Here is a 17,481-nt window from a genome sequence, read left to right as displayed (position 1 = left end):
ACTCATTGTGGGCGATAAGATTCAGAGTAATGAAAACAAAACAAAAAATCTAAAATTCTATTTATGTAAATATTGTCAGTAATGAGCACCAAAGCACGCAGAAGCAGTCAGTATAAGTGGAGAAATGTACACAAAAATAAATGCATCATTTAAATCTTTCAGGGGGCATCAATAGGCATTTTAGCAAAATAAGAAGCTATAAAAGCACTAGGGGACTTTATCCTTACATAATTTACTTGAGTGTATGAAGAAATATATAGAGATACTAATACCACAGATATAGTCCACAATATAGTAATAGCAACTACATCTTCAGTTCCTGAAGAAGTCAGTAAAATACACACATAGAAGAGTGAAATACACACTTCTCCAAATGGCATTATTTGTGTTTTTATATCTTCTAATAGATTCTTAGAATTCCACCAAGGCTGGACTCAGACAGCTAAATTAAACGGCATTGAGTTTGTCGTGTATAAGGCACAAATAGGAAATAAGATACAGGATAGAATGTGAGATAGTGACAGGCAAAAGAGCTCAAATCCTGACGGAGCAGGGAATGATAAAATGATGATTGTATTAGAAACAAGATTTCTTTCGGCTCTTCAATATCTTTGACTCTAAAAGAGCAAGTTGGATTTAGGATAACAGTGTGCAGTTTCTTCATCGTGTATTGAATGCCCTTAGCATTCTGAATGCTTTCCTAGGCCACTTATTTCATTCTCCTTAGTGTTATTGTACCCAGCCGGTTGCGTATCCATCTAGTAAGATAAGGGCATTTATTAAAGAGTTACTCTGCCTGACACTAGTAAAAGATTTCTGCTGTATGTAATTTCTCATTCATAAACTGTCTATGAGGACAATACAGACATTTTTGTTTATAATAGGAAGACAAGGAAATTAAGGGCAACAATGATTCAAGGTCTAATACATTTTAGAATTAAAATTTAAACATGTAATTGAATAAATATATAAATAATATAGATAGATAGATAGATAGATAGATAGATAGATAGATAGATAGATAAAGCCTTGCCTGTGTGTGCATGTGCATACATTTTAGGAAGCTTCCACAGTGTATGTTTTCATACTGCCCCTCAAATGGTCCTTTATTTTAACTGTCCCTCCAAGTATTTCCTCCTTTCTCTCTCCCCTTCCCCTCCTTGCCAGATCTTTCTGTTCCATGCCCTTTGCACTCCCTCATCTGTCAATAACCTATTCTATTTCCCTTATCTGGGAGATCTAACCCTCCAGGCCCTTGCTCTGTACATCACCACTGTAGTTCTACAGCTGTAGCTTGTTTATCCTTAACTTAATAGCTAATATCCACCGAAAAGTCAGTATATAAGATATTTGTCTCACAAGGTTAGGGCTACTTCACTCAGGATAACTTTCTTCTAGTTACATCCATTTTCTTGATTTCATTTTTTTTAATATCTGAGTAATGCCATATTCTGTAAATATTCTACAATTTTTTATCTGTTCTGTTGAAGGACATCTATTTTGTTTTTAATATCTGACTATTATGAATAGAGCAGCAATGAGCTGTATTAACTCCTAAAGGAAAGATCAATAGTATACAGTGTTCTAATTTTTGAACATGATCAGAATACCTTTTCTCTACCTGGGGAAATTCTTATAATCTTGAATCAATTCTTTTGATAAGAAGGAAATGGCTCTATTTTATTAGAACTTAGTCAAGTTCTATTACCTCCAACGTATCATCTGGTACTTTAAATTCTAAGGAGAAGCAATTGTGCTATTTCCCTTAGTAGCTCCACCAGCAAAATGAGAATGAGGTTCTAAGTTGAATATGAGGAAAGTTAGGCCCATGTTCAATGACTATATTCTCATTAAAGATAGTTATCCAAACCAAAGTCCAACCGGTAAACCTCAAAGTTAAACTACACCATATAAAAAATGAACTTGATATATATAATATTCCATGCCACAAATTCAGAATACATATTCTTCTTAAAAGTCCATAAAATCTTCTTGAAAATAAAATGCAATCTAAAATAAAATCTTAATAAATAGAAGAATCAAACTTTCTTTGTTTTTATCATACAATAAATTTCATACCAAAAGAATCTACAGAAAAACTGGGAAATTCAACAATACACTGTTTGATCCAATAAGTGGATCAATGAGAAAAATTAGGAATTAACTTAAAGCCTGCTACAATCAATGAAAAGATACCAAAGATGACCAGAACTTTTGGATGTAGCTTTGGCAATTCTAAGAGGATATTTTGCAGTTGTAAATTCTTCCATTAAAAAGTCTTAAAGACCTCAAATAAGTAACCTAATCATGTACCTTAAAAAAAAATACAGAGCAATCTAAACCCCAAAGAGATAGATAACAAGTAATAATAAAGGTCAGGTCCAAAATTAATGAAATAGAGATTCAAGAGCAATAAATAATGGTAGCCAAATGTTGGTTCTTTAGGATAAAAATAACATAGATGAGTTTCTGGCAAAATAACCAAAAGAGAGAAAAGTCCTAATTTCATAAATTTAATGAGTAGATACCCTTACTAAAATTTTCAATAAATTTCAATAAATTGCAGAAGCTCATTAAGGAATACTTTGGAAACATTTATTCTAAAACCAGGGAATTCCATAAGGAATGGGATAAATTTTTTAGATGCCCAAAACACACCAAAATCAAGTAAAGAAGAGAGAATAAGTTAAACAGATCCATAAAAATCACAACTAGAAGTAGCAAATTCTCCCCACAAAGAAAAGCATAGAACCAGATAAGAGTGCTACTAAATTCTAATAAATCCTTATGGAAAAGCTAACACAAACACTCTTCAAACCATGTCAGAAAATAGAAAGGGAAGGAAATGTTAACAAACTCATTCCACATTGATCTAATCCAAAATTAGATCAGGATACAATAAGAAGACCATAGATACCCTTCTGAAAAGATCCTGTTTCTCAGCTTTTTGCATATCACATTTGTTCATTGAGTTATACTTTGGCCTGATCGGTAATAATAAATTGGCTACTGTCTTATGCAATTTCTAAAAACTATATTTTCTCTACTGTTAATACCCTGAACATAGCAAGTTGGTTGCTTGAGATGTCGCCTTCTCTTTTTGGTTTCTGAGATTGGTTTTTGCTACCTCATGGTTTAGTCTAGACTAGAATATTTCCATTTTAAAATAATGTTTTCATGGAATGTACTCACTCATAATTGGTTTTTAGAGATAAATAAAGGTCAGTGAGTCTATAATTTGATCTCCTAAAGAAGCTAAATAAGAAGGTGATCCCAAAGAAAAACATATAGCTACCCTCCTGATTATGGGAAGTAGACAAGATTGCCGGCAAAAAATGGGATCTTGGGGGTGGGGTGGGAGGGAGGTAAGGGGAGATGGGGAGAGAAAAGTGAGAAGGGTAGGTTGGGGGGATTTTGGAAACGGGATGTTTGGGATAAAGGAAGGTTGGATAGGGGAGCAGGGAAGCACACATCTTAATTAAGGGAGCCATCTTAGGGTTGGCAAGAGATTTGGTGCTCCCAGGTGCCCAGGGCGATGTCCCCAGTTAGTTCCTGGGGCAGCTGAGGACAGAGAACCTGAAATGACCCTATCCTATAGCCATACTGATGAATATCTTGCATATCACCATAGAACCTTCATCTGGAGATGGATGGAGTTAGAGACAGAGACCCACACTGGAGCACCGGACTGAGCTCCCAATGTCCCAAGGAGGAGCAGAAGGAGGGAAAATATGAGCAAAGAAGTCAGGACCACGAGGGGTGCACCCACCCACGGAGACAGTGGGGCTGATCTATTGTGAGCTCACCAAGGCCAGCTGGACTGCGACTGAAAAAGCATGGGACAAAACCGGACTCTCTGAATATGGCGGACAATGAGGGCTGCTGAGAAGCCAAGGACAACCCCACTGGGTTTTGATCCTACTTCATGTTCTGGCTTTGTGGGAGCCTAGCCAGTTTGGATGTCTACCTTCCTAAACCAGGATGGAGCGGGGAGGACTTTGGACTTTCCACAGGGCAGGGAACCCTGACTGCCCCTCAGACTGGAGAGGGAGGGGGAGAGGAGTGGGGGGGGGGGGGGAGGGGGGGGGGGAGGGGGAGAAGAGTGGGGGGGAATGGGAGGCTGGGAGGAGGCGGAAAATTTTTTTTCAATAAAAAATTATATTTAAAAAGAAAAAAAATAATGTTTTCATATATGATTTGGAAAATCCATATAATGAATTTGATCTTATTCCTCACCTAACTCTACTCTTAACTTCTCCAAAATCCTTCTGCTCCTACCACCCAACCTTATATTTTCTCTCCCTTTTTAAAAACACAACCAAAAGTCATCAAGTCCAGGTTGTACTGGTAAACTATTTGAGGGCATGAGGCTTATCCTGGAGTGTGGTTGATATACCAAGGGCCACACCATTAAAGACAATTGACTCTTCTGCTCCCAGAAACAACCAAATGTTAATATCTCCTCACCTGAAGTGGAGACTTTATGCCTACCTTCCTTCCTCCATGTTGGGAATTGGTCTGCCCAGGGTTTGTGCATGTCTCGTGCATGCTGTCCCCATCTCTGTATATGTCCCTGTACCAGTGTCTCGTGCATGCTCTCCCCATATCTGCATATGTCTCTCTACCATGTGGTGTCTGGAAAACACTTCCCTTCAAGTCATTCCTCACATCTGGCTCTTAAAATATATCTTCCCCCTCTTCTTCATAGACTGCTGAAGTGACAAGATATTTATAGACAACCCATTTACCTAGGACTGAGCATCCCAATGTTCATTACTCTCTATATGCTGATCATTTTGATACCACAGAAAGGAAGTGATAAAAGACCACTGTAAGATGTAAAATCTCTGCCTATGACATGGCTTTTGTAAGTGTCCCATACACTCAACTGTACTCACAGATAGAGCAGGCCCATCCGTGTGTTTCTCACACTGCTCTGAGCTGCGATTCACTTGGAACTACAAAGTGACTTTAGAACCCATCTAAGAGATACAGCTAGAACAATTTGGGATGCTTATTAAAATACACTCTTCTCCCTGTGGCTTCCCCACCCCAAACTTCTGCACCTTAAAATGAACACAAAAGCTTGAAATAATTGAATTCAAAGAAAATTCTTAGCATTTAGAGTCAGTGAAATCAAGGAGTTATTTCCCCGTACTAAACATAAAAGGTATGTGGGACCAACTGGACATTTTCTGGCCACCCTATCTCAATTGTCTTTCAGTTAAACAGTTTTATATTTTAGGATTTGACACAATATCTCGATGGTATTTCAAGGGCAGAAGGAGCTTATGGTTCCCTTGCACTGGAAATTTTGCCTCTGACTAGAGGCCTCTTTTCTTTGGTTCTATATAAGTTGATATTTGGCTATAGAGAATTTCAGAAGAACCTTATGCCCTAAATATCCATTTCTCTTTAAAAACATCATAGTTTTGTTCTCTGTTTACAGAGCTATGCATTTGAATCCACGGTGAACATACAATGCTGCTATGATTGGTTAAGTCTTATTCCAGAAGAGTCAATGTGATAAAATAATGAGAGAAGTTGCTGCCAAAGACAAAAATTCAAATTTAGAAACCCATTAACGTTGAACTTTTTTGAGATTTCTTAACCTCTGACCCTCAAATGCCATGTTATTGCATTAAAATAAAGAAAGCAAACTGTTTCGAGAGATCTTTCAGAATCCTGGATAAGTGCAATCCTATTTGCTTCAATTCAAAGTAAATAAACTTAAAACCATGAGCCTTTTCAATAAAGCTTGGTGGTAGAGAAATTGTGGCATCCTAGGGAGATCAAAGTGTTCTTTGCTGTGGCTTCCCCACTCTTCCAGAGGCAGGAAATGCTGGTTTGGGGACTAACAGTCTTGTCAAGTTCCATCCACAGTTTCCTTTGCAGTTTTAGGCAATGTGGACGCACAAAACCCACAATTACCCAGACCCTGAAAGTTCCAAAAGGTAATAAGCAACTGAAGGCCATAATCAAGATTAATTTGCTCTGACTTCAAAATTCCTTCTCTGCAAATCAGAAGCTTTCTCTACACAATTAGCAGACTATAATGTTCAATCGATACCATTCAAGTGCTTAACGCCATTCTAACAGGCTCTAATCATTGTCTGCACACTTGATTAGAAATTAAGAATGGAGAAGTATTAGGACTGCTCATTTCTAGTGTTAGTAGTTTAAAATTAGTCTTTATAAAATAATGACCCCTTAGAACTATAAGAATATTGAGGCGTACCTCTTATTTCATATGGAAAAGTTGCTGTAAGTGCAACTGCCTGGGAGAATTTCTCCAAGACAGATGCTAAGAAAAGAGTACTAAATGTATACACTAACATTTCTTCAATTTTCATGTCATATACATTGCAATATTGCATGTTCTACTCTGCATTGCTTTTCTGTCAGTTACCTTTCATATTCCATGCACTAATCTACTGCCTACAGCATGAACTATGAACACTAAATTCCAAAAAATAAATGTGTAGCTTGGAATTAAAGTTAACTTAGAGTTAAAGCCATGACTTACTCCACTAGATAAATGCAAATTATCTGCTGTGACAATGGCAGCATGAACTGGGAGGAACCCACTCTAAACCAAGACTTGCCTCGAAGAACCAACTACTCTTCTGATACAAAAGTCAGCAAAAGATCTTAGTATAGGCTGTCATTAAGTATTTTCAACTCAAGGTCAGAAGTCAACAAAATGCAGTGCCTGATGGTATGTCAGTCATAGGTCACAGAGGAGTCACACATGCCCTATACCTGAAAAGAAATGAATTCCTTTGGTTAATATGAATATCCCCAAAGTTCTAATGGTAAAGACTTGGTCTTCATATCACAGTGCTATTAAAACATCAGAATAGGTGGCTAGGCTAATGGGTATTTGCCTCAAAGGGGGTTTTGAGATACCAGTCTTTTCCTTTCATTCTTCTACTTTCTAGTACCCTGTGCCTCCTTACTGTCATTAAGTGTCTCCTAATTACAGACCCAATAGAAACGGGACCAACCAAACACAAAATAAAACCTCCAGAATCATGCACTGAAGTAAACTCACTTATGTTTAAATTATGTCTGGCATTTTGTTACATTCATTGAAAACCGACTCACATAAAAATGACATAAAACTTAATGATTTTAACCTATGAGATATTTCTCTGGTGATCTTGCTACCATGTAGTTACCTTCATCAGGATCACTTCCTCTGCCACTTAAAGAATTAAAAATACAGGGAAACCTCAAGCACATCTGGTAGCAACAGGGAAAATCAACAGGCAGGGACAAACAATAAAAAATGCTTTTAGTAGGGATGAGAAAACACACACAGCAAGCACAAAGAGAAAAAAAGATCCTCCCCAAAGCAAAGGGGTGCTCAGAAAGCCAAATCCTGATTGCTCTATGAGGGTTGACATTTTTTTAAAAAGATTTTAAAGGGGTACCACTCTAATTCAATCTGAGATTGGCCAGAAAAACAGGATGCCTGATTGGCCAGATGGCTGATTGACATCCAAAGGTTATGCGTTATGGTCTGATCTGTCATTGAACTTGTTGAGCCAGTCCATCACCAAGAGACCACAAGAAGACAAAACCACAAAAAGGCTCTTGTTTTAAGCTGCCAGGCTATTATTTCAAGTCAAGAGGGTGAGGCAGAAGCCAGCAATCTTGAAAGTGTGCTGCCTTTGTTACCTAGTATGGCCCCTCTCTCTGTCTGCCCACCAACAAATCTGTCTCACTCATAGTCTCTCAGCTAAATCTTGAATTCTTGTCCACAATGCTCTCAAGACTCACAAACTGAAAGATTTTTGTTATACTCATCTCCGTTCATCCGTTACTTTAATTACTCAGGTACAGTCAGCTTCTTTTTTATGGTATGAACACTCTGTATCAAGAGCATCCACCACCCCAGGGAAGGATAGTCTCAATAAAAGCTGTATGTCAATAAAAATCTGCAGAGAAGGCACAAAATTTAAAAAAATAAATAAATTACAAGAAAAAGTAAAGTTTTAAGTGGTAGAAAAAGCTGTCACTATGGGAGTTTCAAGAAAGGCTGAAAAGCCCATTTTGTAGGAATCTGTTTGAGATAAAGTTCCTTTGAATAAGCAATTTCAAGCTCAGTGAAAATAACACTGGTAGCAATGTCATTGCATCAGTTTCTGGTCCATTTGAAAACTTGTAAGTAGCATGGTTTTGCTTCTAATTTCTTTTTATTAAAAAGAGAATCAAGGGGAAGATTTGTGGACTATACAGGTACAAATGGAGCCATCTAAGAGATGGCACATTTGGAAGAGAGCAGAAATAAGGAATAAAAGTGATTTTTGTCACAGAATGTCATGTTTCAGAGTTATAAAACCTGACATATATTCTTCAAAATACTGGTTAGAAAGTAGGTACAAAGAATTTGCCAATTTAATCACAAATCAATGGAAAGGCAAACAGAATCAAAACAAATAAAAATGCACACACATACATACTTTTTTTAAAATATGGTAATAAAACTTTGACTCACCTTTCATTACTTATTCAATAATGTTATCATTAAGTTAGAACTATTTTTCTCATGTGGCAAGCAATTACTTAAGTATATTGCATATTGTACTCCTTAAAGTGAAAAAGTTAAGAGCACTGGCTGCTCTTGCAGATGATTCAGGCTTAATTCTTAGCACCCATGTCGTGGATTGTAACCATCTGCAACTTCAGTTTCAGGGGATCTAATGACCTCTTTTGACCCCTATGGACACCTTCAGGTTCAAAGACCCTCTTCTTCTCCACAAATGTCAGCATTAGTAGACAATCACCTAAACAGAAGTACTCTATCCTGGTAAACAGAAGGATTATTATTGGATGAAGAAGCCTAAATGTTTCTGTTTACTAGAAAACAGATACCTTTAGACAGTTTTTGTCATGGGAACCACCCTTAATTCTCCAAGATCCTGCCTTAATCCTTTCCCATAGGTCAACTATCTTTGGCAAGGGTACTTAGTTTGGGATCATTCTACAAAACCTATATCAGTCAGATCCTCACCTTGATAGTTGCCATATAAAATCTGTTTCCTTTTCTACTATTTCTCATCTCTGGAACTGCAAATCAGAACACAGCATACTGAAGCTGTACTGATCTCCATGTTACCACCAGCACTACTCACACCAGCTAAGACATAGACTTGAAGTCAGTGCCTCTCAAGAGATGAATAGACACAGAGAGACAGCCTTCACATTTTGATCTGAAATCAAATCTCCTCTTTTTCCCCCAGAACAGTCTAGTTCAGTATCTTTTTGCACCATTGTTTATAGGCACCAGGTTCATACACTGTCCACAGATATACATGCAGACAGAACACCCATACATATTTAAATTAAATAAATGAATGCATCTTAAAGTGTAATAATGCTAATAGTAAGAAATAATTTGCAATTTGAGTGTGATTCCCATTAAAATACTAATTGTATTTTTCACAAGTCTGATATCAGTAATCAGATGGAACCAAGAGAGGACCAGAGTAGCCACAGAAAACTCTAAGCAAAATACCAAACCTGAAAACTTCATAATGTCTTATTTTAAGAAATATTGCAAAGTAATAGCAGCCAACTACAGAGTTTTGGGCATAAAATATAGACTAATAAAACAAGATATAAATCTCAGCAATAACTCCACACATATACAGACAAGATTCTTCCCAAGTGTCAGAAGCGCACACTGAAGAAAAGACAGCCTTTTCAATAAAGAAAAATTGGAAAACCAAATGTAACTAGCAGAAGTCTCTCACTTGACCTCTGTTTCTGATCCTTTGTGATAATCAGTTCACAGGGGATCAAATATATGCTCATAAAACCTAAAACTATGAAACTACCTGAGAATAAAATGGGACAAATGCTTCTAGATAGTAATATCAACAATGTTTGCTTCCAAAAACAAAAGCAAAAGGCAAACAAAAAATAGGAAAAAATGAAATTATTTCAAATTAAAAAGCAAGGAAATAATCAAGAAGTGGAAAGAGTGTGTCAGGTCCTGGATAGATGTACTGCAGGAACTAAGAGACCATGGATGCAAGACCAGACTACTATACCCAGCCAAGCTTATGTTCACTATAAATGGAGAAAACAAAATTTTCCAGGATAAAAACAAATTTAAACAATATGTAGCCACAAATCCAGCCTTACAGAAAGTAATAGAAGGAAAATCTCTAACCAAGGAGTCCAACAATGACCACAATAACTCAGACATCTAGAGACCCTTCACCAGCACAACTCTAAGGAGGGAAACACACAAACTCTACGACTAAAAAAGTGACCGGAGTTAACAACCACTGGTCATTAATATCACTTAATGTCAATGGACTCAACTCACCTATAAAAAGGCACAGGCTAAGAGATTGGATACGAAAACAAGATCCAACATTCTGCTGTTTACAAGAAACACACCTCAACCACAAAGACAGGCACCTTCTCAGAGTAAAGGGCTTGGAAAAGCCTTATCAAGCAAATGGACCTATGAAACAAGCAGGTGTGGCCATACTAATTTCTAACAAAGTTGACTCCATCAGGAAAAGAATCAATGTCTAAAATATGTTGGAAGTTGAAAAAAAACTGAAAGACAGGCCTCCTGAGTTAGAAACAGTCCTGACAATGTACCTATCCTAAGAACAACAACGGATTCACAAACATATGAAAATGCTCACTATTTTAATCATTCTGGAAAGATAAACTAAAACTATGTCTTAATGTCAAGTCACCAAAGTCAGAATAGCTACTATCAAATGAGCAAATTCTTCTGAGGATAGCAAAGCAGGGAGCCTTATACACTCTTACTGAAAATATAAACGAGTGCAGCTATTACTGAGACTAGAGAAGTGACTTTACAGACTGAAACTAAAATGATCTCATCAGAGAATACCACATCTGAGTAGAACTCGGCACACCAAGCCTGTACTGAGCTCCGTGTTACCACAGCTACGACATGGGCTCAATCTACGCGTCCCTCAAAAATAAATAGATACAGAAACTGTGGCATCTGCACACTGTGAAACATTAATGATTCCACCATCAGGAAAAACAAAATCTTGCCATTTACTAAAATTGTGGTGGAACTGAAGGGTATCATCATCATCCTAAACCAAACACAGAGAGACAGACATCTCATTTTCTCCATTGTATCTGGAAGCTGGTAAAGCCAATGTGAATATATCGGAGCTACTTTGAACACTTGGGAAAGTGATGGAGGGCATATGGGTAAAAAGAGGTAGCAGGATGACTCTCAAAACAGAGTTATACAGAAAGAAGTTTCTGGTGCTGTATAACGCAGAAAGATAATTGTAGTCTGTGGTAAGCTGTTATGTGTTTTATGAAGCTGTAGGGGAGAAGAACTTGAGGGTGCGGAAAAAAATGCAAAAAGGAAGTGTTATCCCTACTGGGTTAATCAGAGTACATATTATGTGGGATTGAAACATAGCACTTAACTCATTGTTGCAGATACAATTCATACATATTAGTAAAGACAGAAAATGACTCTTTATATTATTCATAAAGTCAATATACAACATCACACAGAATAAAACTCTTTTAAGCCAGGTTGTGGTTTGAATAAGAATGGCCCATTCAGGCTTATAGATTTGAATAATCAGTCACTACTTGAGAGGGAACAGGGGGTGTGGCCTTCTTGGAGGAAGTGTGCCACTAGGCGTGGGCTTTGGCATTTCAAAAGTTCAAGAAAAGGCCAGTATTTTCCTCTTCCTGTTAATTACAGATCAAAATGCAGAACTCTCAACTACTTCTCCAGCACCATGTCTGCCTGCATGCTATCACATTAATAATGGACTAAACCTCTGAAACTATAAGCCATCCCCAATTAAATGTTTTTCTTTGTGTGTTGCCGTGATCACAGCATCTATTCATAGCAGTGGAACACTAAGACAAGCCTATAAGCTATGAAAGGAGTTGGTTTTGAATTGGTCATACCAACTTGACAAGACAAAATTGATTTTGTAAAAATTTCTTAGACTATCTGGAATAATAGCATTTAGTTTTGAATTTCATTGAATGAATACTTACTGGACCATATTTTGTTTCTCACAATGTACTATGTGTGAAATTGTACCATTGAAAAAAAACAGATGCTGTGAAAGCCTAGCCAGTTTGCATGTTCACCTTCCTAGACATGGACGGAGGGGGGCAGACCTTGGACTTTCCACAGGGCAGGGAACCCTGTCTGCTATTTGGACTGGAGAGGAAGGGGGTAGGAGCGGGAGGAGGGGGAGGAGGGGGGAGGAGTGGGAGGGAAATGGGAAGCTGGGAGGAGGCAGAAACTTTTTTTTCCCTTTTCTCAATAAAAAAAAATTAAGTACAAAAAAAAAAAGAGATGTGCTTCTTCCTGCAATAGTGAGTATTAATTGTTAAGCTGAGAGAACTGAGAATTGTCTGGGAGATGTGTCTCCAGGCATGCCTTGAGGGGTTGCCTTGGTTATGATTGATGAGGGAAGATCTAGCCATTATCGTTGGAACCATTCCCTAGTTGGGATCTTTACTGAACAAAATTGAAAGGGAAAGTTGAGTGCTGTTCTCATTGCTACTTATAGATCCTGTGTCCAGGTGTTTCAGGTTCCTGGCACTGTGACTCCCTGGTGTCCTATAACTTAAACTTTATACTGAATAAATCCCTTCTCACTTAAATTGTTTTTTGTCGGAGAATTATTTCATACAATGGGGGGGAGTACCTAGAACAATATGTTTCATAAATTTTAAAATTTGACATCCAGTTATGAGTAGAGAGTTCAAGTATTTTCAGAAACCCAATCAACTTTATTGTGCAACAAAAATAAGATGGTTGCTGTATCTCTTTAGTAAGGGAAAATCACCAAAATTGTTTCTAAACTCAAGTGACATCTAAGATTTCTTTAACTTACGCTGTCTCTGTTCAAAATTACTTAGATCTTATGATGAAACCTATAATTTCCTAATCTACCACATGTGCACAATAGAATTTAAAAGACAAGATATACTCCTTTATCAATCATCCGATAGAGAACAAACACTTTTCTTTATTTTGTATTGTATTTAATGCAGTGTATTGGAAAGTAGCTACCCCAGTATTCCAGGTAACATATTTGCTCAAACAGTTGCCTATTTGAGACTTCAGTTGCAGACAGTTGTCAGTAAGGTGGTGGCCAGAGAAAGTGCATGTTTGCTTGTACCTATCATTATCTTATACGAGTAAACAGAATGCTGAATAAATCTACCTAGTCTACTATTACAGATTAAAAAGGGGGAAATGCTTAGTAATAAGAATATTGTGTCTGAACTCTGTAATGAAATGTGACTGCACATCTATTAATTTGGGCCCCCATGGGAAGAAGCCAACTGCTTCAGTAAATCAACAGCCCAGACCTCTGAACTCTAGCCCTCAGACCTTTCCAATATGTTTCATAAAAGTGCATTGCTTAATGGGAGAGTCATCTTGGAAGCAAAGCCCAGATTAGGGGTGTAACCTTCTCACAGTGTGGGAGTTGTGAATGTGTGGGAAATGGGGAAGGATTAAGTAAAAGACACCTTAAGCCTATTAATCACATCTTCAAAAATGTAAATCAAGGTTTGAAAAGAAGCCTGTTTCTAAACCTCTTGTGACTCAAGCTGTAAAGTGCTGTCAAAACAGTTTGGTTCATCAAGCTATGAAAGCTGAATGCCTGTGGCATCCTCCAACTCCATGTTAAACCAGTAGAATTAAGCAATTAATCACAAGGTCCTTCAACTGGCATCTTTTCCTCCCTGTTTAAAAAGAAGGAAACAGGGCTGAGGAGATAGCTCAATTAGGAAAATGGTGGCCTTGTTAGCTCAAAGGCCTGAGTTTGGCCCTGTCATCCATAGAAGAAACTGGTGCTGTAGAATACACTTGCCAGGGAGCAAGAGACAGACAAGCTACCTGGGCTTGCTTGGCCAGGGCTTACTGCAAGATTTTTGTCTTACAAAACAAAATAACTAATTTCTGTGGAACATGAATTCAGTGCTGACTTCTGCCTTCCACATGTATAAGGACAGGTGCGCACTCACACATATGTAAGTATTCACACATATGCATGTGCACAGGGAGAGAGAGAAGTAAAATCATAAGCTAAATTTATTGTCTGGAGTAAACTGAAAAAGGTGAGATAGTCTGAGAAGAAGTACTATTTTACCTAGAGTTACTTTTCAATTTGTGGCACAGCAATTTCACACCTTGGATATTGTTTCCCAATAAACAATATACATCAACTTGGAACCGTTTTCTTTCCTCTAAAGATTAAATATTGACCTCTATACAATGGGTAATGATTGTATTTTCTCTACGTTTATGTTAACTTCATTGTATCTCATTTATGACAAAAATGTTTTTCCATATTATGTTCGCCTTGTTCTTTACCTTTGAATCATTTAATAGATCTGGTAAGAAATCATGATCATAATGCACTTTAGGACCTATATTAATTCTAGCTGATGCATTTTTAGTCCATACTCATGGCATTACTTTCCTTCCTTTATAGAAAGGTATTACCAGTACCAATTTTCATTGTCTCTGACTGGGGCCTCTGTACTGATTTGACAATTAGAGCAGTGGTTATCAACACCTGTTCTCATCATTACTCCTTGCAGGAAATCCTTTAATATAGTTTTTCTAATAATCTCTGTACATTTTAATAAATTATACTTTGTGGCTATGATGCATTTTAACCCTTTTGGAGGGCCATGAGTCTTTGTAATAAAGATGATTTCTACCTAAATAAGAAGAGTTACACAAGATTGAGCATGTCTGGACCCCAGCTTGGATGGTGACATGGCTCCGAGGCCCACCATGACTGGTAGAGTAGCTGTTGGCAGTGCTTAGGGAGAGAGAATCATTCTTCCTTGGAAACATGGCAACTGGATGTTCTCACACCCCTGTAGATGGTCAAGTACCCATGCTCCCATATGAACAGCGCTAACAGGTCTCAGAGTTACTAATAACAACAAAAATGACAGTGTAAGGTACTGTGACTGAGTTTGAGGGAGGTAATGTTGGACGAATATGATCAATATGCATTGTACAAATGGATGAAAATTTCAACAAAAAATTAAAATACTGTTTTAAAGTGCCAATATTTACTCTGTTGGAGAGTAAGGCCTCATTGAGAGCACCTGATAAATAGAAATATTTATGAAGTGATTCCAATGTGTGCAGTATAATCATTACCATGACACTTGTATTCTGAATATTTCCAAAAAATAAACAATGATTTTTTGAGTCTATTCACCCTAAAGAAGTTATAAATGTTGTGGAAACAAGTATGCTTAATCTGATTTAAGCATTCTACTATACATATATATATATATATATTCATTAAACATTTCATACTTTCTTTATTAATATGCACCACTTTTGTACCAACTTTAAAGCAATTAAAATTTTATAATTAATTAACTATCTGATATGATAATCCTAAATGCTTATCTAGAAAGCAAAATTTCCTTGAAAGACTGTTTAAAAATTCTTATACAGTTTTTATTCCTTCTCTATATTTTATTATATATGTTCATACTTCATATCTTCATGTGTAATCTTTGATTTATCATCCATCTTCCCCAAAATCTCTCACTCAAGTAGGCCTGCTCTGAGAATGTACTACAGGAACAACACGGATTCTTGTACTATGAGTCATTTGACATATCCCGGGGTCACTAGCATGCCAACTTGGCAACAATATTATAGTATTTATGCTTTCTTGGTCTTAGCTGGTGGAGGACAAATGACTCAGGCTGGTATCAATAGAGTTCAACTCCAGGGACTCCATTTCCTATTGTCCTAATGTACTGAGTTCCTGTCCTTATTCTTCACAAATAATTGGGTATATATGCTGAATAAATACCTTGCTAGAAGCATGAAGCCTGGAAGAATAAGTTAGGATAAGGAATGAGTGACACTCAGTATCACTCTCATGTCTCTTCCTCTATATTCAGACTTCTAGATTGCAAAATATTATTATAACAAATGGAAGAATAGTTACCTTGTTGTTTCTTGAAAAAATAACTGTTCACAACCATTGTTCTTGACAATATGATCTTGCATTTGTTCTATTTCAATACTGATATCTAAGAGATAGGAAGTTAGTATAGTACAAAATGCCTTAAATTACTAAGTGGGTATTGTTTAAGTACATTTCATTGCATAGTTAAGGTACACAAGAAAATGTTATAAGGTTGGCATTCAGGGAGCTGCCATCATAGCTTAGTATGCAGTGCCTACTATGCAAGCTTGAGTACTTTTCACATCCAAAGAGCCCATGTAGTTCGGAAGTGGTGGCACACGTCTAGAATCCCAACATATGGGAACTAGATTAAGGAAGCCAATTGTGGTGGTTTGTATAGGTATGGCCCCCTTAAAGTCATGTGCTTGAATGCCTGGCCTATAGGGAGCAGTAGCACTATTAAAACATATGGTCTTTTTTTAAGTAGGTGTGGCCTTGTTGGAGGAAGTATGTCACTTTGGGGATGGACTTTGAAATCTTATATGCTCAAACTAAGCCCAGTGTGGGATAGAGTTCACTTCCTTTTGCCTGCAGATCAAGATGTAAAACTCTCAGCTTCTCCTCCAGCACCATATCTGCCTCCACGCTGTCATATGGCACCATAGTGATGTGGACTAAGCCTCTGAAACTGGGCACCACCTCCAGTTAAATGTTTGCCTTTATAGGAGTTTCTGTGGTCATAGTGTCTCTTCACAGCGAGAGAAGCCTTAACTAGGACATTAGTCTAGCTAAAATGGTGATATCCAAATTTAGTAAGTCACCTTTTAACAAAAAAATAACATGGAGAGAGAGAGAGATAAATACAGCTAATATCTAGCTCAGGTCTTCACATGCCCATATGAGTAAGTGCACCTCAAAGCATACATGTACATACCTGAGTATAGCATACCTCCTCACAAAAGATGAACATACATTAAAATTATGACTATTGTGACAAATTAACATACTCAATATCTCACATACTGACTTACTTCTAGTTCACAAGATGCTGTCCATCTGTGTACTGTATTTACCTAACCAACATTCTCATCATCCTTGTTTGGGTAGTAACTATAAACCATACATTTGGTTTTCTGCAACTATCTTCCTCAATAATTTTGTTACATCTAGATAGGAAGGTTGTCTGAATCACATCTTCCAATTATGAGTTCAGGAGATCTGAGATACAGTGTGGACAAGTATGAGACAGTTTCTTACAGAATTGAGTAAGGGAAGAGAAATTTCTCTATAGGATGTTATCCTTCCTTCATACAACCTTTCACTTTAGATCTTATGTAGTGCTGGTCATGGCTCAGATAATTGGACTTATATTAAATTATATAATAAATTCTCATAGAGGATTATCTTTAAGCAATGTTGCAAGGCACTGTCTTATTCTGTGATCCAAATCTTTAAATGTGTAAACAAAATTAATCTTAAGTTATGTTTTCAATAATGGTCATTATAGAATTGATACCAT

The sequence above is a fragment of the Alexandromys fortis genome, unplaced genomic scaffold (genome assembly GCF_014885135.2).
Source record: "Alexandromys fortis isolate MF-2015 unplaced genomic scaffold, M_Fortis_MF-2015_v1.1 scaffold_145, whole genome shotgun sequence".
NCBI lineage: Eukaryota > Metazoa > Chordata > Mammalia > Rodentia > Cricetidae > Alexandromys > Alexandromys fortis.
This window is presented reverse-complemented; position numbering follows the sequence as displayed.